We start from the raw sequence: 25,296 nt of genomic DNA, 5'->3' as shown, positions 1-25,296 counted from the left end.
GGTTAAATAAAACAAGATTGCTTATTTGTTGGTATTTGTTGAAGTTGGGTGCTGGGTACATCGGGGCTCAATATACTAGTCTGCTTTTATAAGGGCTGGTAATTTTCATAATAAAAGGTGTAAAAATTAACCAGATCTAACATACCCATAATTCTATAAAAGAAAGAACATATGAGCACACCAGAAGTTGAGAGGCCATAAAGCACCAACCTTATATTAAATAAATTTAATCTTATGAAAAACTCATCTATACTGTGCTTATTTTTGTTACTGCTGTTTCAATCAGGGAAATTCATACCAGGCTGCTCAGGGACCACCTATGTGGGAGTGGGGTGAAGTTGGCAGATGACTCTCAAATGTTTCAGAAAAAAAAAAAAGCTGTTTGAATTGTACTTCCTGATTTTTTTTTTTTAATTTATTTATTTATTTATTTTTGGCTGTGTTAGGTCTTCGTTGCTGCGCGCGGGCTTTCTCTAGTTGCGGAGAGCGGGGGCTACTCTTCGTTGCGGTGCGCGGGCTTCTCATTGCGGTGGCTTTTGTCTGTTGGGGAGCACGGGCTCTAGAAGTGCGGGCTTCAGTAGTTGTGGTGCACGGGCTTATTTGCTCTGCGGCATGTGGGATCTTCTTGGACCAGGGCTCGAACCCGTGTCCCCTGCATTGGCAGGCGGATTCTTAACCACTGAGCCACCGGGGAAGTCCCTTTCCTAATTTTTTGTAAGATTATGGTGTGTGTGTGTGTGCGCGCAGGCGCGTACAAGAGAACTGGGGTTAAATCTTGGATTTTGCCCATACGCATAAACATTACTGTGTAAGTCACCCAACCTGCCTGAGCCTTCACTTTACCTGAAAAATGAGTATAATAATAAGTATCTCCCACAATTTTTTTAAGGATTAAATAAGACACCATGTACATTTTACACATTGATGGTAGAAGCATGAATTTGCTACAACCCCTTTAGAGGACAATTTGATGATATCTTCTCAAATTTTACATACATTTACCTTATGGCCCAGCAACCCTACTTCTGGGAACTTATTCTCCAACAATCCTTGCATGTATGTGAAATGACGCATGTGCAAGATATTCATGGTAATATTGCTTTTAGTTACAAGACCTGAAAACAACCCAAATGTTCATCAGTAGAAGACTAATTAAATTTTGGTACCTTCATACAATGCAGCTGTGAAAAACAACCAAGAAGTTATGTACTGATATGAAAAGATCTCCAATCTAAATTGTTTAGTGAAAAATATAGGATGCAGAGCATGTGTATAATTTGCTACCTTTAGGTTGAAAGAAGGGAAAATAAGAATATGTATTCGTATTTGCTTAAAGAAAGTGTAAGGACATGCAGTAAGCTATTAGAACAGATTCTTGTTTTTTTGGGAGGTTTTCTCTTTGAAGGAGTGGGAACTGAGGAGATGGGGGCTAAGATCAAGATGTTTTTCTAAATAATTTTTATATGTTTTTATTTTAAATTGTATGAATGTATTCAAAACTTAAGCTTGAAAAAAGACAATGTATGTGGAGAGAACATTCATGGCACATGTTACAAAAATAATGGAAGTCATACGATTCTTACTGTTATTATTACCATCATCTTTATGGCATTATCCTCTAGATCTTCACTGTCCAACGCAGAAGTTTCTAGACACATGTGGCTATTAAGCATCTGAAATGTGGTTGGTCCAAGTGGAGATGGGTCATCAGTATAAAACACACACCAGATTTCAGACTTAGTGAGACAAAGGACTATAAAATATCACATTAAGAATTTTTATATTAAACAACAAGGTCCTACTGTATAGCACAGGGAACTATACTCACTATCCTGTGATAAACCACAATGGAAAAGAGTATATAAAAGAACGTATATATATGTATAACTGAATCACTTTGCTGTACAGCAGAAATTAACACAGCATTGTAAATCAACTATACTTCAATTAAATAATTAATTTTTAAAAAGAAAATACAAAAAAAGAATTTTTATATTGAATACATTTTGAAATGAAAGTATCTTTGACAGATTGATAAATAAGATACATTACTAAAATAAATGTCACCTGCTTCTTTTTATTTTTTTAACGTGCTTACTAGAAAATTTTAAATTGCATACTTGGCTCACTTCTGTGGCTCGCACTATATTTTGGATAACGCTGCTCTGTAGCATTAAGTACTAGGACTCATACAAATGAGAGTCTTCATATATGCTTGTTAAGGGAATGAGAGAATACATATCCTGTGACAATCTCATAACATGTGACAAGACCCTGGAGGAGAAGAGTTAGGCTGCTCAAACTGCTTCTTTATTTTTTTCTTAATTTTTATTGAAATATAGTTGATTTACAATGTTTTGTTAGTTTCAAGGGTACAGTAAAGTGATTCAGTTAGACATGTACATATATATATAAATATATATATCAAACTTCTTCTTTAGATTGAAAGCATGAAAGCAGAGGAAACTCTCCTCCTTGTCAGGGCCACCAGCTCTTATTATTATGGGCACACACGTGTAAATTTAACAAATTTAAATGTTCTCTCAATTATCATCAGCAATTACCCAGTATGAAGAGGATGTGTTTGCTTCTTGTACAGAATTGTCTGGAGTTTTTCAAGCACAGCAGCCTGTAGAAAATGCTCTTCTTCCTCTAGAGGTTTGTGAAAGCAGAAGACACTTGCAGAGTCCCATCCAGAAATATATTGTATTTTTCAGTTCAGAAAATGAATCCATCTCATAAATCTCACAGATACCACATGCATCACCACATCTGAAGTGGAGCAATGAAGGAGAAAGAACACTGGCTTTGGAGTCAGATCTGAATTCAAATTTGGGCTCTGTGTTAGTTTCTGAGGGCTCTGAAACAGAGTATCACAAAATGGTTGGCTTAAACAATAGAAACTGCTTGTCTCATAGTTCTGTAAGCTAGAAGTCCAAAATCAAGGTGTCAGCAGGGTTGGTTCCTTCTGAGAGCTGAGAGGGAAGGAACTTTCCAAGTCTCCCTCCTGAGCTTGTAGGTGCATCTTCTCCCTATATCTCTTTACATTGTCTTCCCTCTATGTGCGTGTCTGTCTCCAAATTTCCCCTTTATATAAGGTTTGGATTAGGGACCATGCTAATCACTTCATTTTAAATTTGATTACCTCCGTAAAAACCCTATCTCCAAATAAGGTCACATTCTGAGGTCCTGGGGATTAGGATTTCACTATATGAATGGGGCAGGGGGCTCTGTCCTTACTTGGTGACTTTCACTAAACCTCTCTGAGCCTCAGTTTCTTCATCTGGTACCTGGCAAACTTGCATAGAGAATGGCAGATTACATACGTAAAAGCAGTTAGCTAAGCTGGTAGCCCTGGGACTGCTGATAGTCATCTTTGCCATCACTTGGGGACATCTGTTCGAAAACAATGCCAACACCAAGAAAACCAAGATGGAGAGAGAGTGTTCCTGGTGATGTCAGGCACCTGGATCCAGCCATGACTGAAGTCAGTAACTCCCTAGAATTTTCAGATATGTGAGCAAGTAGATTTCCTTTTGGTTTAAAACAGCAACAACAAATGTGGAAAAAAAAAAAAAAAAGTCCCCAGGGCCTATGACATAGTCAATCAGCCTTTATAAAATGATGTATATTTTTCATGTTTGGCACAAGAACATCACTGCCAGGCCCTACAGAGAAGCTACCAGAAAGTGCCTTGTAATAATTAGACTGTGCTCCTAAACTCTTAAGGAAAAGCTCATCATTTGTGGTGTGGCTCCACAAAGACACCAATGATATTTGTACGTTTCAGACACCCTAAAGAGGGCTCCAAACTTTTGCCTGCAAAAGCAGATATTTGTCGCTGTTCTGTGCCTTTTCTCTTTCTTCGGAGCACTCTCTCAGGGATTCAGGAACATGCCTTCTAACCTCTAACCTTTTGATTCTTAAGCAAAAGCTGCTTATTTCCCTCTCTCATGGATCCTAACAAACAAAGTACTGTTAACAACTTAAAATTTTCACCAAAGTGTAACTGACCAATAGATCCTGCAGAGATAGTTGCATTTTCACAGGAAACAAATCCCTGAGCCTCTAAGGGTGGGGACAAAGAGTGGGAAAAGAACTACTGGCCCATCAAGGCCCTCTTGGTTCCAAAAAAAAGATTAAACAAAGTTGACCAGGATTATGCTTCATTTGCACACTTTCATAAACATTCTCCTTTCCAATTTTCACACACACATTTTTTTTTTAAAAAGACCTTACAAAGTAACTATCACGCCCATTTTACGGGTACAAGAAGAGCCCAGATTATACAGTAGAAGAGCTGGGATTTGATGTGACATCTTTCTGATGACAAAAAGCGTCTCACCTTACAACCAACCCTGCCCATCCCTGCCTCCCTTACAGAGAAACTTAGTCCTGAGTATCCGAAGCATTCCGAAAACACCCTGGAAAACGTAAAATGCTCTACAAATGCAAGAAACGCATGTAAGACCACAAATCAACTTCTCAGATTGTTATGTGGCACCCCTGTTGAAACGGGTGACCCTAAAAGTCTCTTACAGGAATGAAACTCCATAGCCATAAGGTGTATAGCTGTAAAGAAAAATCCCATAACCTATTAAACTCTGCCTTGTCTAGGATGCTTTCAGTTGCAAGTGACAATGTCTTCAACAATAGAAGGGATTTATTGGCATCTGTAGTGGAAAGGCCTAGAGATAGAGTCAGGAAAGCCTTTATACTGGAGCTTAGCAATGTCACCAAGTTCTGATTTCCTCCTGTCTCTTGATTCTGCCTTCTTCAGATCAACTACATCTTAAGTGCTGCCAGCCTGCTTCTTCATTCATAGCCAAAGAAAAAGAGGAGCCTGTCCCAGGATCCCCTAGAATGATCCTGAGATTCATTCTGATTGGATGGCCTTAGGTCACATGTCCACCACCTCTGTACCAATCACTGTGGCCAGAGGATGAAACGCAGTGATTGGCTCAGTAGATCATATGCTTTACTCCTGTAGCCTGAGAAGTCTTCTACCTCAAAATGAGAGGGATTCCCAAATAGAAATTAGGAACGATTAGAAAGGGAGAAGGAAAAGACGCTAGAAAAGCATTCAATATATGTCTATTATGAAGCCTTTTTAGCCTTTCCTATCTCATAATGCCTGATCTGGCAAACTGGTTTGGAGCTTCCAGAACACTCTGATCCAGCCCCTAATTAGCTGGATTGCACCAGATTTTCTCATCTATATTTCTGCTCGCTGAGCACATCAGTCCTCTACTTACTCATTTTATGATTCAAATTAGTAAGAAAGACCCTTTCAATAGCTGAAATCTCTCCACTGAACAAGCTTGTCTGTTATCTGGAAATATATGGTCACATGAACTTATTCAAAACACAACATTTTCTCATTATAATGAGACATGATTATTAATGGCAGAGTGCCCATCAGAAATGAAACTAATCCTTCATTTTGTTCAAAATAAATGTGCTCTAAAAAGTACAGAGATGGTAAAATTAATTTGAGAGTGATCAATTCCTGCATTTTAAATGAACATAATTATGTAATCATTAAATAATTTAATGGGCTTCATTAGGCTTATTTCTGGCTTGGGTGTCACATTTTTTTATTCCAATTAGCTCAAGTGCTAAAATTAATTTTTTATTACTGGTAAGAGTACTAATCCAAGTCAAGATGAGAACTGGAGGCTGCCCAGCCCTACCTGGAGGCTTAGCTGAGCCATCCTTCCCCTAACAGTGGGATTCTTCATGTCAGTACAAATACAGACAATCAAGGTTTGGAGAAATAGCCCGGGCAGGTCCATGGCAAATATCAGACTACTTCCATCCAGACAGGACACTGTCAGATTCAACTGGGTGTTCCACAGAAAGTCTTGCAGAGAAAACTTATATAGTAGCCCATGTCAGCGCTACATTAGTACCAAGAATGGTCATGAGCACCATCTAGAACAGGAGAAACTTGGACATCTCACAGATCTGTGTCAAATCCCAATTTTGCTAGCAGGAGGGGAGGTGACCCAAAGCAATTTATGTAACCTCTGTGAGCCTCAGTTTCTTCATCTGCAAATGGCAGCGAAGAAGTAACAAATAGTTTCTCAGAGTTGTTTGTGAGGATTAGCAATAATGTGTATGAAGTGTCTGGTGTATAGTATTCACTCAATACATGGTTATTATTCTTGCTATCACAGATTTAATCTTCACAGGTGCTAAGGTTGAGACGCACACTAACTTTTTCAATCTGAACGTTAACAATCAACCCTATAAATAACAAGGAATCCTGAGTTAAAGGGCTGCAAAAAAAGAGACACTCCAAATTCTTCCTTTAAGAAGACATTATAGGGACTTCCCTGGTGGCGCAGGGGTTAAGAATCCGCCTGCCGATGCAGGGGACACAGGTTCGAGCCCTGGTCCGGGAAGATCCCACATGCCGTGGAGCAACTAAGCCCGTGTGCCACAGCTACTGAGCCCGTGTTCCACAACTACTGAAGCCCACACGCCTAGAGCCCATGCTCCGCACCAAGAGAAGCCACAGCAATGAGAAGCCTGCGCACCACAATGAAGACCCAGTGCAGCCAAAAACAAATAAATAAAATATTTTTTTAAAAAAAAGAACAAGAAGACATTATAGAATGAAGGCATTAACAATACCTAAAAATGAGAGGGGCAATATGGCTTGGGGATTAAGAGCATGGGATCTCGAGGCAGACTGCCTGCGTTCAAGTAAAACAACTACTTCCTAATCATGTGCCTTTGATCAAGCTACTTAATCTCTTGAAATCTTGGTATCCTCATCTAAAATTGAGAGTAATAAGAGAATTGAGTTACTGTGAGAGTTAAATTATATAATGTGTACAAAGTCAAGTTCCTAGCACCAGGAAATAACAGATATTATCTATTAACATTGTTATTCATTAGTAGCAGCAGTTGTACAGAAACATAGGACATTGACAAATATGTTTTCTAGACTTTAAAAAAACAAATATTTCAAATTCAGACAAAAAGATAGATTTGGTCCACTAAGCTCAAAAACAAATTTTATTCATTCATTTCACAAACATTTAGTAGTTACCCACTATGTGTCACACACTAAATTTAGATGTGTGACAGGAAAAAAATATTGTGAAATTTTTCAAGCTTATTATTCTAATCTGGTCTTTCTTATCGATTAAGTTAGAAAACTTTTCCTAACATGTTCTCAGGAGGAGGTGACGGGAAAAGGTCACAGGTATGCCATTCGGAAAGCTACCGTCTCTGTTCATACATTCGACAAGCCCTCAGGTCACAGTTAGAAATGCAAATGAGGAGCTCAGTGTCACAGCCAGCCTGGCCATTCAGTAACTTGACACAGCCAACCAGGGACCAAGTGCCTCTGCGTTCCAGAACAGGTTCTTTTTATTTGTCTTGCCATATTACAGCCATTATGGATGTCTTAAATTGAAGGGATCCATCAAAATTTAAATTACACACAGAAACCTAAAAAGTAGTAGTCAACCTCTTCTTTCTTTCTCTCTTCTCTCCCTCTCTCTCTCCCTCTCTCTCTCTCTCTCTCTCTTTATTTTTTTCTATTTTTTTCTTTTTCTTTTTTTAAGTTTAAAGAACTGAGGCTGAAAGCTCAGCTTCTCTGTACACTGGTGCACAATCAAATCTCGGAGACAAGAGTTTTGGGTGAAGTAGAAAAGGATAGCTTTTTTACTTTGCCAGGCAAAGGGGGACACAGTGGGCTCCTGCCTTGAAAAACTATGTGTCCCCACTTGGAGAAGACAGTGAGAAGTTTTATAGTAATTGTTCAAAGAGGGTGTGATCAGCTCATGGACATTCTTCTGATGGGTTGGTGGTAAGGTAAGTAGGAGTCAGCATCAACCTTCAGGTCCAACTGATCTGGGATCTACATGCTTGTGTGCAGCATACCATCATTAATCGTTAACTTCTCCCACCTGGAGGGGGTTTCAGTGTCTGCAAAATAGCTCAAACCTTTTGTTGTGTGTATCCATTGATAGGGAAACAGGACCTTGCCCCAGGGCTGCTCTTGATTGTTTGTTTCTCCCTGGTCTTGCCTCTCCTCCCTTCCCTAATTAACAACTGCTTGGATCTGCCCATTTGAACTCAGGAAAGGTCTTGGAGGCTGAATGAAGGCTGTTTCCTGTAATCAAAGAAATAGGGAACACAGAAAGGCTTTGTGCCCAGGAGCCCCACAGGGCCCTGCTCCATATCAGAACCAGAATGGCTCTCAGAACTCAGGTAAGTTTTTCTAAATCAAATCAGAAGCAGATCTTGGACAGCTGGCTAGCCATCATGTCAGGAGAAAAAGGATGGCCAACAGACATTGCCTAATTCTAACTAACCCTGCACTGACACCCCTGTGATCTCTGATTTAGCAGAAGAAAAGCTGAAGCTGTAGCCTGTTGACATGGGTTGCCAACAGTCACAACTCCCAACATTAATTAAATAAACATTCATTAGCAAAGCAGGACCATGATGAAGTCCCAGTTTTCTGACTTTTCAGGGACTCCAAACTTTCCTTATGTGAAAAGTTTGCTCAAAGCGGATTAGAACAGACTTTTACAACTGCCAGCTAGAATCATCAGAAATCCTCCTAAGTCAATGGCTGGACACAGGACTGCTTAAGGATCCAGTGCAGGTGACATCCCTAAAGGTACAGGCTACAAGACTTGCTAGGTTCATGCAGGGAAGGGGAACGTCTTTACGCATTTTAACCCAAGCTGCCTATCTGAAGCTCATTTCGAACATTCATCAAATTAATTAACAGTCACTAGATTCGCCAATAAAAATCCATTTTTTATACCGGTATGCTAATTAGCAAATCCATTGCTAGTGATCTCTAAAGGATGGAAGAGGACTTACAGTAGCCACTTCTGGAGTCTGGCTCCTTGTGTAAGTGTTCACCCCAGTCTGTGCACACTGACAGTGTGTTACCTGACACCAGGCAAGTTACCTGGCACATGCCTACTATCCCATTAACTGTGCTAAAGCATTTTAAAAGAAACTTTACAGGCATTGTAATATGCTGGGAGAAAAAAGGCCTCTTGTTATTTATTGACTCAGAGCAAACCAGGTCGAGAACAGAATCCCCAGGATCACCTCTATTCCTGGAATCTGAGGTCACCGAGTTGTAAAGCAGAGGAAAAAACTGCCCCCGCAGCCTCCTGAGAGAGCCAAGAACTAACGCAAGTTTGGAAAGGGACACAGAGGCTTCTTTCTACTGGGCAGACGCGACATCTCTGGCCCTCCTGCTGTGGGATTTGGGAAAGTGGATTAGATTCATGGATCGGCTTTCCGTGTTCTTCTTTCCCGATGGATTTATAACCTAAATCCCTGAGTTAACACATAAAGAACGACTGGGCTGGATTCAGGACAGACCCTAACTAACCATTAGCCCCCAGGTATTTTTACTAGTCTGATAGAAGTCCACACTGCCAGACAACCACTGTGTATTAAAGTGAGAGAAAGAGGGAGCTGGAATGTGGGTCCATCAGGACTAGAAGACTTTGTTTTCTCTTTTTTTTTCTCTTTTTCCACTTTTATATATCAATACTCTGGTTTATTTTAGCCCTGTTCTTATTTTTACATCCTTCGTTTTTCAGGAAAAAATTCTCTGTTGGAAATGCTGGAATTTTCCATTAATTTGAAAGCTACATAGGTTGTCACATTTTAAAGTATGGGAGTCTAATAAATTACATATGGCGCTAAAACTCTGATTAACAGTTCACCCAACAATTAACAAAATTTTATTTTGTTTTATTATGGGTGGGGACATGCCGTGTGGCCTGCAGAATCTTAGTTCCCCGACTAGGGATTGAACCCATGCCCCCTGCAGTGGAAGTACAGAGTCTTAACCACTGGGCTACCAGGGAAGTCCCTTTTTTTTTTTTTTTTTAATTAACAAAATTTTGATAAAGATTTGGTGAGACCAAGACTCCAACAGAGCTGATGGAAATGTAAAATGGTATAAACTTTTTGGAAGATATTTTGGAAATATGTCTCAAGAGCCTTTGGGGGAAAAAAAAGTATGTCCTTTAATTCAGTTAATTCACATCTTTGAATCTATGTAAGAAACACTTAGAGATGTAAGTAAAGATTTGTCTATGGATGTGTTTCTCAAAAGCTTAATAATCATGACAAATCAGAAATATTTCAAATGTCCAATAATAGGGAAACTCATGAAGAAATTATGAAACATCTATATTATATAGTCTTATAACGTCATTAAAATCATGTTTTTTAAAAAATTTAAAACATGAGAAAATGCTCATGAAATAACAGTATTTTATGAAAAGTTAACACATAAAACTACAAACATTGCATGCTCCCTATCTTGTTTTAATATTTGTGCATACATTGTATACTTAATTTTTAAATATTAGAAGAAAATACCCCCAAATGTTAACAGTGATCAATCCGGAATTATTGGTAATTTCATCTCTATTTTATTCTTATATTGCTCTGTATTTTTGAATCTTTTCTTCCATGACTATGCAGTTATCATTTTTATAAATATATTGATATATAGATGAACATTTAAGCACAATCGAATACACACACCATATATATATATATATACTATCGTGCTTAAATGTTCATCCCCTTTGATGAAATAGTCCTAGATCATAAACTGCATTGTTAAGAGCAAAGGTTATTGTGCTATGGATATATCATATAGATCCCTTTATTAACAGGGGGGTCTGGTTAAACAGAAAGCCAGATGATAGAGAATAAGTGATTCCTTCATAAGGCTGCTGAGTTTGCTGAAAAGCACAAAAATTGTGCCCCTTAGAACTGGCTGAGGCCCTAGAGATCATCTACTCCAGTGCTTTCAAATATTTTTTAACCATAGCATCCTTCTTTTATAAAAAAATCCTAGGAGAATCTGCAATACATAAAACCAACATGAGAGCAGCTGCTCTGGTTGAAGTGAGGGGGGCAAGTGTAGAATTCCACCTACTTGATCCCAGCTCTGAGGAAGCATGGGGCTCTGTGGAAAACCAACTGAGGACCATTTGGGGCAGGATAATTTATTGATCCATTAACTTATACTTGTTCAATTTATATTTTTTCCAAGCAGACTTTGGTCCATTCGGGCTGCTATCACAGAAAACCATGGACTGGGTGGCTTATAAGAAACAGAAATTTATTTCTCACAGTTCTGGAGGCTGGGAAGTCCAAAATCAGGGTACCCCACCCCACCCCCCCAGATTCAATGTCTCATGAGAGCCCACTTCCTAATTCACAGACAGTTGTCTTTTCATTGTGTCCTCACATGGCAGAAGGGGCAAGGGAGCTCTCTGGGGTCTCTTTTATAAGGGCACTAATCACACTCATGAGGGCTCCTCCTTCATGAGCTAATCACCTCCAAAAGGCCCCATCTTCTAACACCATCACATTGGGGATTAGGCTACAACATAAAAGTTTGAGGAGAACCCATTCATTCTCTGGCAGTAGACCCTTTTGTTTCAGGAGGAGTTGATATTGGAAAGCCCAAAACTGAAGTTGCCCACAAGAAACTCCTCTTCCTGGATTTCGTTAAAAACCCTTTGACAAGATTATACCAAGTATAGCAGGAGTGAAACACTTAGGAGAGAATCCCCAGACTGGGGACAGAATGGGGGTCAGTGGATCCAGGGCCTCAGACCCTGTTTCCTGAGGTGGTTAAGCCTCAAGGAGGAAGAGCTATGAGGCGCACTCATGGTGACTGGGGACTGGGCATGGATGCCATCAAGACCACCAAGCTTTCCTTGCTGCATGTATGACACCTAAAGGGACCACACAGTCTAGGAAAATGGGCATCTCGGAGGTGGCATTAGAGGCCAACGATGTGAAAACTGGAGCAACCTGCCTGATGTGTGTGTATTCTGAGATGCCACAAGCTTTGAACCACCAGGAACAAGGAAAGCTCCAAAAAGCAGAATGAAGTTCCCAGCAAGATGCAAGGTGGGAGCTCAGCAGCATCAGAATCAGATCAATTTAATCAGACTCATTAAAAGAAAATCAAGGAAGTGGTGTTTTTGCACACCTGAAATCGGGCACTGCAGGATGAGTTGTGACAGGTAATTTTATGTGTCAACTTGACTGCGCCATGGGGTGCCCAGATTAAACATTATTTCTGGGTGTGCCTGTGAGGGTGTTTCTGGATGAGATCAGCATTTGAATCAATGGACTCAGTAAAGTAGATCACCTTCCCCAAGGTGGGTGGGATTCATCCCACCCCTTGAGGGCTTAATAGAACAAAAAGTGAGGGGAGAGAGGATGCCATCCCCTTCCTTCCTGCCTGCATGAGCTGGGATATGGATTTTCTCCTGCCCTTAGAGTAGAATTTATACATACCTTTGGAAAGCCTGTTTTCAGGCCTTCAGACTCAGACTGAATTATGTCACCAACTTTTCCAGCTTGCAGACAGCAGATCATGGGATTTCTCAGTCTCCATAATCATGTCAGCCAATTCATCATAACAAGTATATACATAAAACATTTATTTTATATATATCTTCTTTTGGTTCTGTTTCTCTGGAAAACCCTAACTAACACAAAAGTCCAACTCCTTGTGCTACGGAGGTGGGAGTTCTTACCCAAGGTCACACGTGGGGCAAGTTGGTGGAAGTGTCAGGCCTAGAACCAAGCTTCCCCGAGGCCTCACACCGGATCAAGAAAGTTTATGAACAGAAAAAGCATTTTGAAAAGGAAAGAAAAGAAGGTGAAGAGTGTGGTCGGTAAAATAACAGCGCCCCAATGTCCATGTCCTAACCCTGGAACCTGTGAATGTGCTACTTTATATGGCAAAAGGGACTTTGTAGGTGTGATCAAGGATCTTGAGTGGATTGATTATCCTGGATCATCCAAATGGGTGCAATCCAACCACAAGGGTCCTTATATGGGAAATAAGGAAACAAGAGAGTCAGAGAAGATGTTTCAACTGGAGCAGAAGTCACAGTGATGTGAAGGAGGCCATGAGCCAAGGAATGGGGGCAGCCTCTGGAAGCTGGAAAAGGCAGGGAAACAAATTCTCCCCGAGAGCCTCCAGAAGGAATGCAGCCCTGTCAACACCTTGATTTTTTTTTTTTAGTGAGACTTTTGACCTACAAAACTGTAAGATAATCAACTTGTGTTGTTTTAGCCAGAAAGTTTGTGATAATTTGTTACCGTGGCAACAGGAAACAGAAAAGAAGGGGGAGGGGAAGAAATACGGGAAAGGAGGAGACAGAGAATAAGGAAACGTCAATCATGTCTCCTGGGGCTCAGCTGCTGCAGCCTCTGGAGGGCTGTGGTCACCCAGCACCCAGCCCCTGCTCAGGTCCCAGTGGGCGTTGAGTTCCTTGAATCAGTATTAGCAAACACAAACACATGACAGCCCTCCTGACTTGCCAGGCACTGTCCTAAGTGTTGCATTCACATTAACCAGTTTGGTCCTCCCAGCGCTGTAAGGAACGTGTAACAGGGGCAGCGTGGGCCTGCAGCGGTTAGCTCACAGCCACTAGCCAGAGGGCTCACTCTTGCCCCATTCCCTGAAAGACTTGGAGGAGGATGAAACAGGACTGGAGGTTGAAATCCAGCCCCACTAAAACTCAGTTCCTCTGCCGAGTTTATGATTAACCTCTCTATCCAAAACATGATTCCCCTTCTTGTCCAACACCTGTTCCCCTCAAGACTGGGGAGTATCAAAGAAAAGGGGAGAATTGTAATGGGGGGGCGCTCGTCCATTAGGCAAGACTGTTATTGCGAGACCCTTAGCGCTCAGCCGTTAGGAGTCCTACTCTGCCACCTGGGGGGCCTGAGGAGCCTAAGGGCTGGCTGGGTCCTGGGTGCCTGGCTCCCTCAGTGATGACGGCTGGGTGGGGTCTGGGGACCTGGTCCTGAGGGCACCGCCAGCTGAGAGCTGCCTCTCCAGCAGGGCCTGGGCACTGGTGGGTGGACCCCAACTGGGTGCTGGATGAACACACCCGGACCGGGTAACTGGCCCGCGTAGGGACCCCCTTCTCTTAGCCAGGGCCTGGACCTTGGAGGGTGAAAGTCGATCCTTGGGACCTTGAACAAGTAAAATGAGGGGTAATGATGTTACTTTACTTATGGGATTTGTTAAGTGTTAAAAGCCACAAGGAGACATGGAGACAGAATTTAATGCCTCCCCTTTCCTTTCTTGTATACTTCTCAAAACTATGACCTTTAAGAATATTATACCTTTAGGGACTTCCCTGGTGGCTCAGTGGTTAAGAATCCGCCTGCCAATGCAGGGGACACGGGTTCGAGCCCTGGTCCAGGAAGATCCCACATGCCGCGGAGCAACTAAACCCGTGTGCCACAACTACTGAGCCTGTGCTCTAGAGCCCGCGAGCCACAACTACTGAGCCTGTGCTCTAGAGCCCGCGTGCTGCAACTACTGAAACCCGCGTGCCCAGAGCCCGTGCTCCGCAACAGGAGAAGCCACCCCAATGAGAAGCCCGCACACTGCAATGAAGAGTAGCCCCCGCTCGCTGCAACTAGAGAAAGCCCGCGTGCAGCAACGAAGACCCAACACGGCCAAATATAAATAAATTAAATAAATTTTTAAAAAAAAGAATATTACACCTTTAGATAAAAAGTTGCAGAACAAGGATAACATTTATTTTGAACATTGTGACCTGACCGTGACCTGACCTACATGGACAGCTACAAGAGCAAAGGATCTGACACCAAGAAGTTTGCAACAACTAACCCGCCCCTCCCCGATCTTTCCTATAAAAGAGCTCTGCTGAAAGCCTTCAAGGAGTTTGGGGGTTTTAAGGCATGAGCCACCCATCTCCTTGCATGGCCCTGCAATAAACCTTTCTCTGCTCCAAACTCCGACGTTTTGGTATTGTTTGGCCTCACTGTGCATCGGGCACAAGGACTTGCATTCGGTAACAAAAGTACTACTATTGTCCCCATTTTACAGGTGAGGAGACCGAGGCAGTGGAATTCTGAGAAGCTTGCCCAAGGTAACATGGCTATTAGATGGCAGAGCTAGGTTCAAACCCAAGCAATCTGGCTCTAGTTTGTACAGTTTCTTGCTGCTGCGAACAGTGGACAGAGAGAGAAAACAAGAGGGAGACAGAAGTAAGAGGAGAAGAAAGATGGGGTCTATTTTCCTCCAATGTTTCCCAATGTCTGCCTGGTTTCAAAGGCAGGCTCCACGTCGTGTCTACTGCATCCAACAGGTCATGAGTGCAGGAATGGACCACTCAACTCCAGGGGTTCTACCAGCATGCCTGCTCATATCTACTGCCCCTGTCCAGCTGCCTGGGAGGGACTGAGAGACTCCACATCCAGCTCTAACAAGCATGTGGAAATGGATGGGTCACATATAAGCCAATTACGGCTGGCAGCCAGGTTTGGGGAAATCACTTTCCCTGGAACCAATTGGGAGCCCGTTTTGGGGATAAAAGGGACAGTACATTAGTCTCTGTGGTCAGAAGCAGCTTTCATGTATTTCATGGAGCAAAACGAACCTGAAACATTTTGAAATGAGAAAATGGGGTAAGGCCAAATTGCTCAGTCAAGGCATTTAAAGGGTCTTTAGTGTGACATTTCATACAGGACCTAGCCACTTGTTCAAGCATGCAGGTAGAGACTAACATCTGTCCATCTAGAACGTGTGTGCATATCTTCCCTTACATGCCTCCACGAGTGTCATTTAATACTTTTGTCATTAAGACATCCCATCACATATCCATAGAAAGGAGGGTTAGGGAAAGCCTGAACACTTGAAATTCCCAGATAGACTGAAATCTCATTATTTGCAATTAGTTGAACCTCCTTTCCCATCCAAGTTTTTTATTAGCATCAATTTCGGGAAGTTAAATAGTAGTGCCTTACATAAAGGCCTATGTCACAGAGTCATACAATCAGAGACTCTAATACAGATCTTCATCGACTTACAATGAGGTTATATCTTGATAAATCCTAGCCTACAGTTGGACAAAATCATATAACACAAAGCCTATTTTATTTTTTTAAAAAGCATTGAATATTTCATGTAATTTTTTAAATCCTGTACCGAAAGTGAAAAACAGAATGGTTGTGTGGGTACAGAATGGTTTTAAGTGTATTGGTTTTCTATCCTGGTGATCATGCGGCTGACTGGGAGCTGTGGCTCACTGCCACTGCCCAGCATCACAAGAGAGGATCATAACTCATATCATTAGCCTGGAAAAAGATCAAAATTCAAAATTTGAAGTGCAGTTTCGACCAAATTCCTATCGCTTTTGCACCATGGTAAAGTCAAAAAATCGTTAAGTCGAACCATTGTAAGTGAGGAACCGTCTGTACATGGAAAAAGTTAGAGATCATTGAATCTAACCTAGAGGGGTAACCAGACTGAAATGTTTGGGGGAGCTTCAGGGTAAATCTGGTGCAGGACCAAAATTTTTAGCTTAGACATGATTTTTTTTTGTCTGGAAACATGATAATGCCTGTAGTAAGTGGTCCGTTAGCCTCTGTTTGAATGCAACCAGTAACAGGAAATTCACCACTCAAGATGACTCAATTCAATCCTGTATGTCTCTAATCTAAAGAAAGAAAACCTTCCCATATTAAACCCATACCTACCACCTTGAATGCCTTCAAGGAGGTCATGACTCCCCAAGAACTGATTGACTTTCAGAGATTGTCTCCAAGATGTGCCTTTAATGCCTCATCCGACTTAAGGCCAGAAGTGTAGCCATCAAAACACACACACACACACACACACATACACACACACACACACACACACACACACACTGTGTTTACTGGCCTGACATCTCTGCAAATGACCAGCCCAATTATAACATCAAATGAAAATGAGGTGCATGAGGCCCCAGGTTCAATCCCCAGCATCTCCACCAAAAAAAAAAGATGAGGAAATAAGAGAAGGGAACAGAAGAGAAAGAGGAAGGAGAAGAAGAAAGAGAGGAAGGAAGAAAAAGAAGAGAGAAGGGGAAAAGGAAAACGAGAAGAAAGAGAAAGAAAAGAAGATGGGGGACTTCCCTGGTGGCGCAGTGGTTAAGAATCCGCCTGCCCATGCAGAGGACACGGGTTCAATCCCTGGTCCGGGAAGATCCCACATGCCGCGGAGCAACTAAGCCCAAAGGCCACAACTACTGAGCCTGCGCTCTAGAGCCCGCGAGCAATAACTACTGAGCCCGCGTGCCACAACTACTGAAGCCCGCATGCCTAGAGCCCGTGCTCCGCAACGAGAGAAGCCACCGCAATGGGAAACCCGTGCACTGCAATGAAGAGTAGCCCCCGCTCGCCGCAACTAGAGAAAGCCCGCACGCAGCAACAAAGACCTGTCACAGACAAAAATAAATGAATAAATTTATAAAAAAGAAAAGAAAAGAAAAGAAGATGGGATGGTGATATAGTTTCATGGGACTCTGTGGGCACTAGCTGTTTTGCTCTATAGAAGGGGAAAGTTGGATCTGGAAATATTGCCATTGTCCTAAATACCCAATGGAACACCCTGCAGTCTTTTACAAAAATCATGTTCTATAAAATTCAATAGAAGAATAAATACTGGAAATATTCATATATATATTCAAATATTCATATATATATTCAATATATTGCCAGATGAAAGGAGGTTATCAAGCATGTAGGGCATAATTTCATTTTTTAAATCTCTATGTTATATATTCCTATCTGTAGACAAAATTGATATTATTTTTTAGTAAACATAGATTCATCTATATATGTAGTGATTATCTCTGGGTGGGCTAATGACACAATATTCTGAATATATATAATATTTTTAATATTTCTGTTCCTTGTGTTTCAAGTTTTCTGCATTGATTAGTATTACTTTTATAAATAACTTTAAAAATTAATTTAGAAATAAAACCTAGTATCTATTCAGTCCTGAGACTGTGACATTCTGGATTTCTAGCATATTTGCTAGGATGCTTTTAAAATGGGAAAATGCAGGAATTCCCTGGCAGTCCAGTGGTTAGGACTCCATGCTTTCACTGCTGAGGGCCCGGGTTCAATCCCTGGTCGGGGAGCTAGGATCTTGCAAGCCATGTGGCGTGGCCAAAAAAATTAAAATAAAATAAAATGTGAAAATGAGGTATGGCTGTTTGGGGTCACTTCTGGAATTGAGTAACTTTAGTGGTATAAGGAGACTCTATGATGATTTAATTGAACACTTTCATTAGAAACATTGGGAAATTACGTCCCGGAAAGATAAGTGACTTGCCCAAATTCACACAGCTACATTAACTGGTGAGTCTCTTGTAAAACCAAGATTGCAGCTACACAAAACCAAAATAATCCTCTAATCCAAGCAATGTGTCAAAAATTGGATACATTGGGTATGGATAAGGGACCAGCAGGGCACACCTTCCAGCTAGAGTAGATGCCTAAAGGTCTACATATCTACAGGTCCCACTTGTACAAGGTTAAAACTCAGATCAGTGGACAGCCTCAGCTTGATGAACACATTTGACATAGAAGGGCTATTGGCTATTTCCCAACATGAAATCTGCCCTTGAAGGATAAAGACTTGCCACTCATTGGATTGGATAAAGACTTGCCACTCACTGGATTTTCATAAGAAATATACATCTATTCATTCATTCAACAAATACTTCCTGAGCACCTATTATGCACCAGTTACTGTGCCAGGCACTTCCCACTTGTGGTCCGGGTCTTAGGATTATATATGATGTTATTTTCATCTTTCTGTTCTCTTAACAGTCTATAATATAACAGCTACATTTATAAATTTTAGAAAAATCTTTAAGAGAACATTCCAAAATAAATAAATAACATTCCATATGCTCTGTAATTTTTTAAACTTTCAGAGTTATAGCAATATCTTGGGAGGGTTAAGCCTGCCAAGTAACTATTGGAGGACAAAATTCATATTAATCTCTAAGTACTGATTCAACTGTAGAAAATGGGTCTCATGATCATAGACACATTTGTCATATTCTGAATACACATTCCAGCAGCAGAACCTATTTCCTGTGCTTGGGGCCGGTTATTCCTAATTCCATAGAAATTAGAAATCAGAAGGTGCTTGCCTGAAACCAGCTACAGGAGTGTTAGCAAGGACTCAAAGTGAGCGTCTTGAGGGGCGGCAACTGTTGCCACTGACCCCAAGCAAAGAGCAGAGTTGTTCTTGCTTACAGAGCTCCTGACAGAGGGGGTAAGCATTTTTTCAATCAAAAGCTTGAGGGCTGAATGAATGCATGAACAAATGAACAAGTGAATTTTAAGAAAATCAAAAGTGGTTGAAGAATGTCAGAGAGGTCTTCTGGCCAACTGAACTCCCCTAATCTTGTAAAAACTAATTTCTCCCTACAGCTCTTCCTTGACACCTGGCATTCCACCACTTATAGCCCCATTGCTTTAGATCAGGGATTGACAAGCTACAGCCCACAGGCCTAATTCAGCCCACTGCCTGCTTTGTAAATAAAGTTTTATTGGAACACAACCACACGATTTGTGTTTTGTCTATGGCTGTGTTCTAAAGGCAAAGTTGAATACTTGCAGCAGAGATCCTATGGCCTGTGAGGTGGAAAATATTTACCATCTGGCCCTTTGAGAAAATGTTTGCTGAGCCATGCTTTAGATTACACTCCTTTAAAATATCACTGGTGATAGTAACAGTGTGAATTAGTTTATCCCAAGGTCACTTAGCTGTTTTGGTAGGGGAAGGGGTACAGAGAACTTGAGGATGCTAAGTTTTCTGTGTGTTAACGAGAACATCTCAAGGCAGAAAACGAGCACAAAAAGGAAAAAAATGGGAAGTGGTAAATAGACTTCATCTAGTTTACAATTCTGCTTGCCCTTAGATTAAAATGAAGATGAGAGTGAGAACTAAGGACTGTCAAATTTTGAATAGTGAGAGTGTCAGACTTCAGAATCAAACCCAAATATTTCCCTTTTCCAATGAAAAGAAAACTCAATATTCTGATTTTTCTTCCATATACCAGGTCCCTCTGCTTTCAGACGTGTTGCTTTGCTTCCATTTCTCCGTAGTCCGCAGAGTTAGAGAAATTGTTTTAGATTCCACCCGTCCCAAGTAATGCACTTCTGATTTTTTTTTTCTCAACTGACCTCATTTAGCAGGGTGGAAGGCAGCTTTTCCTAGTCTATTAAGACTTCAATAAAATCATCCATTTCTAGTTAACTGGAATAGTATTCACATTTAGACCTGCATATTAATTGGCTGATAACGAGATGATAAAGCTGCTTTTCTCTGCAGGTGTACCAATCGATTTCAATGAAACTGAAAAAATGAGTTCTTTTCTTGTTGCATCTGAAATTAAAAAGTGATTTATATTTTCTAATAAAGTGCTTTTCATTGATCTCCTTCTGAAAATGTATGGTTTCATTTGCACCCTTTTAAATTATAATAGTTTCCATTTGTAAAAGAATGATTTTCCTATATCATTTCTGGCTTTCAATTGATGATTAACCTTAATATAGATTTGAAGGAGAATGTGAGGGAAGGTAGGTTAAGAGCCTCCGTGCACACCCCCTAAAAAAACCTGCAAATTTTAACGACCTTAATATTCTCAGACTACAGAATTCTTTTCCTAAATACATTGCTGTCAGAGGAAGTTATGTTTTCCCCCCAAGAAATCCATTTTTCTATTTCACAACTTTCCTTTTGTCATAGAATTTTATACGGGCACCAATTGTTTTCCATTTCTGTTGTGTCAACCTGGCTGCAGGGCAAATGTGGAAAGAGAAGGGTTTTTTTCCTTTCTTCCTCCTGTCACTGACAGCACATTCTTACTTGGAGATGCACATGGAATCCTACTGTTATCGGCTGAATTTTGGCAGGTGTGAAAACTGGCAGAGCAATTGCATTTCACTTTAATTTAGTATTATGGTCTTCTGAGCCATAATAATTAAGTAGCCATGAAAGGAAAGCTATATTCTGAACATGTGATAGAAAAATCGCAGAGTCTAGCACTGGACTCTGTTGAGGAATCAGGGTCATCTCACTTCTCTGTCACCCAGATGCACCTGAATTCATATTCAGGCTGGAGATTCTTTGCAAACAGGTGTAGAGTGGAGTCAAGAGACCACATGGGCATTAGACCTAATTTAAGAGGCATTGTCTGTTTATTCACATAGGAGGTAAATGTTGGCTGATGAATGCATTAATGGGTGCATGGATGGATTGGTGGATGGATGAATGGATGGATGGGTGGATGGATGCATGAATGAATGAATTTATATAAAGGCAATTATCTCTGCAGCTCTCATGCAAAGATTACCTTTGTGATAGGATTTGACTGCCCCCTACACAAAAATATTTCCCTCCCTCCAAGTCTCACAGTGCCTAAATATTCCCCAATATTCCCAGATAGTTTTGTCTAGATTCAATATTACCCTCTTCCAAGTTCTTTTTTTAAATGTTCCTTGAAGGGACAGGATTTGGATGGCTAATACTGCAGCATGGATTCGTTTATCACCTGCCTTCCCATGTCTCAGGAGACTGCAGACTACCCAATGGCAATGGACATGACAGCAGGGCCAAGAACATGGTAAAAGGTGGTACCAGGGTGAGTAATAATGAAGAAATCCTCTCAGCTCTGCAGAGGACTGTTTCTAGTTATACCCCCAGGTGCAATACTTCCCAGGTCTCCAGCCATCCTTTAAACTCTCAAAGAATAACTGTCCACCAATTTCTCAAGTCAAGATGAGCCAGGGCTGAGGATTGATGACTCCTGTCTCCACGTGAAAATAAAAAGAATGCTAAAAATAAAAAATAATCATAAAATTTATATTATAATTATATAAAAATCATATTATATGTATATACATAATTATATACTGTTACATAATTATATAAAAATAATATAATATAGTATAATGTGATAAATATAAATAACATAAATTACATTATAAATTATAAAAATAAATAAAAAGAAGAGGAGGAGGATTTATTGAGCACCTTCTGTGTGCCATGCACTTTCCATGCATTATCCAACTTAGTCTTCAAGATCATGTCCCTTCTTTGCCCACTGAGGGAGAGGATTTGTTTTTCGGGGCCACACCAAGAAAGGGGTGGAGCCAGAACTGAACCAAGATACACATGAGTCTCCAAAATCCATGCTCCAAACTCTGTTCTCCCTTCTACTTTGGCCTGATACTAAAAATAAACATTTTTTAAATAAATAAATACTTTAGGGAAATTCGATAGAGTAAATAACGCAATTTCTTCAACGAATAAATTGCAAAGGAAAAAAGAGAGAGGAGGAACCTGTAAATTAAAGAGACAAGAGATACATCAACCACAGACAATATATGAACTTTGCTTGGATTCTGATTCAAACAAACCTCTTGTGTGCAGTGCTGGTGGTATAGCTGTGAGCATAGCTGCCTTCCAAACAAACCGTTTGTTTAAATAAAAGAATATTAAGTACTAGGAGCTTCATCTACTAGTCTCAACTTATACAGAAGTTTGAAATTTTCTATAGTAGAAAGTTTGTAAACTAAATAAACAAAATTTTTTAATGAAAGGAAAAATTGGCACTATTTTTTAAATAGATATTTGCGCAACCCTATGAATATACTAAAAACCACTGAATGGAACCCTTTAAAAGAGCAAACTTTATAGTATGTGAATTATAGCTCAGTAAAGTATTTTTTTAATGCTACAAACAAAAGAAACTAATGTAGATTAAAATATGGCCAATCACATCGTGTTTCTAAATTTTCACCTAATATCTCTTAGTAGGTGGTTTTATTATTTGTTCTGTTTTGTTTGTTTGTTTGTTTTGGCCATGCCATGCTGCTTGTGGGATCTTAGTTCCCCAACCGGGGATCGAACCCGGGCCCTCGGCAGTGAAAGCGTGGAGTCCTAACCCCTGGATCACCAGGGAATTCCCACATGGATGATTTTTAATAAGTGAATTGCACGCATACTTGGAAAAAGAAAAAGTAAGTGAGTCTGTCTTATTTGGGCTCATCTCATGAGTTCCAGGCTGTTATTCAAATGCTTTGGCTCACATCCACCAGGATGTCTTCAGCAACTTCAGATGAATTCTAAAAGCACAAAAGCAAATACAGTTGCTAAAAGCACATTCTCTTCTCACTCCTCTTTGAGGCAGGAGGAGCTGGTGCAGACTTGCTGTGCAATCCCTAGATGCAGTGAAGAACACAGGCAAGGAGGAGGCATTGTCCAGTGTATGTGGTCCCCCAGCCCCCAGAGGGACTAACTGCCAACATGCCCAGCCTTGGGAGAAGCACCCAGTCTGCTCTGAGCAGGGAATCGGTCTCTGTTTGGTCTAGCCTCCTAGGGAGTCCCCATCTCCTGCCCAGGGACAGTTGATAACCTCCTAACTGGTCTCACCTCATTGTGGTCATAGCGCTCACATCCTCCTCCATCACACCCCATGTTAATGAAAGCCGTGTCATTGGGTCCTTACTGCTCTCAAGATAAAGACCAGCAGCATAACTGTGGCCTAATGTCCAGCACAGTGTGGCCTCTCATTCTCTCTCCAATCTCATCTCGCACCCATGCCTGTCTCTCTCTGAGCTCCAGGAACACTGACCTTCTACTCCCAGTAGTCGAACATCCTTCCACCACAGGGCCTTTGCACATGCTGACCCCTCCACATGGTTAACACCTCCTCATCCTTGAGATCTGGAGATCTCAACACACACAAAGCTTTTCTCAGAGCAAACTTTCCCTGACATCCCTCAGTCAAACTCCCCCGTTTTTGGTTCCAAGGTATTGGTCACAGTTGGAATTTCACACATTTATTTGATTAGCATCCCTACTAGGCTATAAACACCATAAAGAATGAAATTATGTCTTCTTTTGCTCACAACTGGATCCCCAGGGTCACCACAAAGCCTGGCATATGGTAAGCACAGAATAGCCATCAATTAAAAAAAAGGAATTAATGAAAGAAGAATGAATGAAGGGATGGATCAATGAACCCTCCAAAGCACAGACCCCCTGCAATCACTGTTTGTTAAGAACTTATGCAAGCTCCAACAAAGTGTCCCCTCTTGCAGATTTGAGAGTTTTTCCCAAAGATACCTAAAAAATATATCCATATCCAAAACAACCTACTTAAGAAGAACTCATCAGTGGCCTTCTCTCTCTGGCACAAATCCATTTCATGGAAAGAATTTTTAGTACTTTAATGATGTCTTTCTGCCTTACAGCATATGACAATTCAGAGCAATTAGCTCTACAACTATAATATGAAAGGTTGGAATGCATTTAAATTGGAATTGATTTTTGTTTAATCTGTGTTTTCACGGGTAGAAATCAGGTTTTTCTGAGCCAGCTCATTAGAAAGGACATGGTGGTGGGGCTTTAGATGTTGAAACTCCTCCTTCCCAAGAGAAGAAGGGCCTGAACTCGCCTTCATTCAGCTTGACTTTCCCTAGAGTTATTGTTCCCTCCACAGGTATGCCCTGAACTTGGACCTCAACTCACCTGAGCTGTAAATGTCTGCTCTTAGGGGTATACACCACTTCATCACTGACATGCCCTACCCATGACTTTCATCCTGCCTAAGGTCATTGGCCTCAAGGAGTCTTTGTCTATATGCTCCAGAGCAGGGTACCTGATGCAATCGTGTACTTTAATGCAGGCCAATTTCTGCCAAGAATGATGACCAGGGGATAGTTGAGTGGCCAGGAGTCATGCCTCAGCTCTTCGGTTGTACTAGATAATAAAAATACCATCTATCTTTTGTGAAGTGCAAAGATTCTTAACTTAGCATGTGCAATGAAATCACTTATTGAGTATTTTAAACTCAAGCATCAAACCAGACCTCTAAGTCAGCATTTCTAGAGGTAGGGACTGGACATCTGTATGTTTTTGGGGTTTTTTGTTTTGTTTTGTTTTTTAATTTATTTATTTATTTATTTATGGCTGTGTTGGGTCTTCATTTCTGTGCAAGGGCTTTCTCTTGTTGCAGCAAGTGGGGGCCACTCTTCATCGCGGTGCGCAGGCCTCTCACTATCGCGGCCTCTCTTGTTGCGGAGCACAGGCTCCAGACGCGCAGGCTCAGTAATTGTGGCTCACGGGCCTAGTGGCTCTGCTGCATGTGGGATCTTCCCAGACCAGGTCTCGAACCCGTGTCCCCTGCATTGGCAGGCAGATTCTCAACCACTGCGCCACCAGAGAAGCCCCATCTGTATGTTTTTAAAGCACCACAGTGGTTCTGATGTACAGCTGAGGTTGAGAGACCCTGATCCAGTGTTCTACAACTTGAAAAGAGCTCTCACCTTAATCTTAAGGAAGGTAATGATCACCCCCATTGTACAGAAATGGAAACTGAGGCTCAGAGAGGTTAAGTGACTTGCCCAAGTGAG

At 41.1% G+C, this 25,296-nt stretch overlaps 1 long non-coding RNA gene across 1 annotated transcript in view; it reads right to left on the bottom strand.

Annotated features, from left to right (window-relative positions):
• Positions 1–1,453: 1,453 nt before the first annotated feature.
• Positions 1,454–25,296, bottom strand: part of LOC309616280 — a 34,976-nt gene continuing 11,133 nt past the window's right edge. The window contains exon 2 of the long non-coding RNA XR_014237409.1: positions 1,454–2,860. This is a non-coding gene — a long non-coding RNA (uncharacterized lncRNA). The remainder of the gene's footprint in view (positions 2,861–25,296) is intronic.

The sequence above is a fragment of the Balaenoptera borealis genome (genome assembly GCF_965194805.1).
Source record: "Balaenoptera borealis genome assembly, chromosome: 19".
Classification (NCBI taxonomy): Eukaryota; Metazoa; Chordata; class Mammalia; order Artiodactyla; family Balaenopteridae; genus Balaenoptera; species Balaenoptera borealis.
The sequence above is the reverse complement of the archived record's forward strand: the minus strand, read 5'-3'. Positions and strand labels throughout refer to the sequence as shown.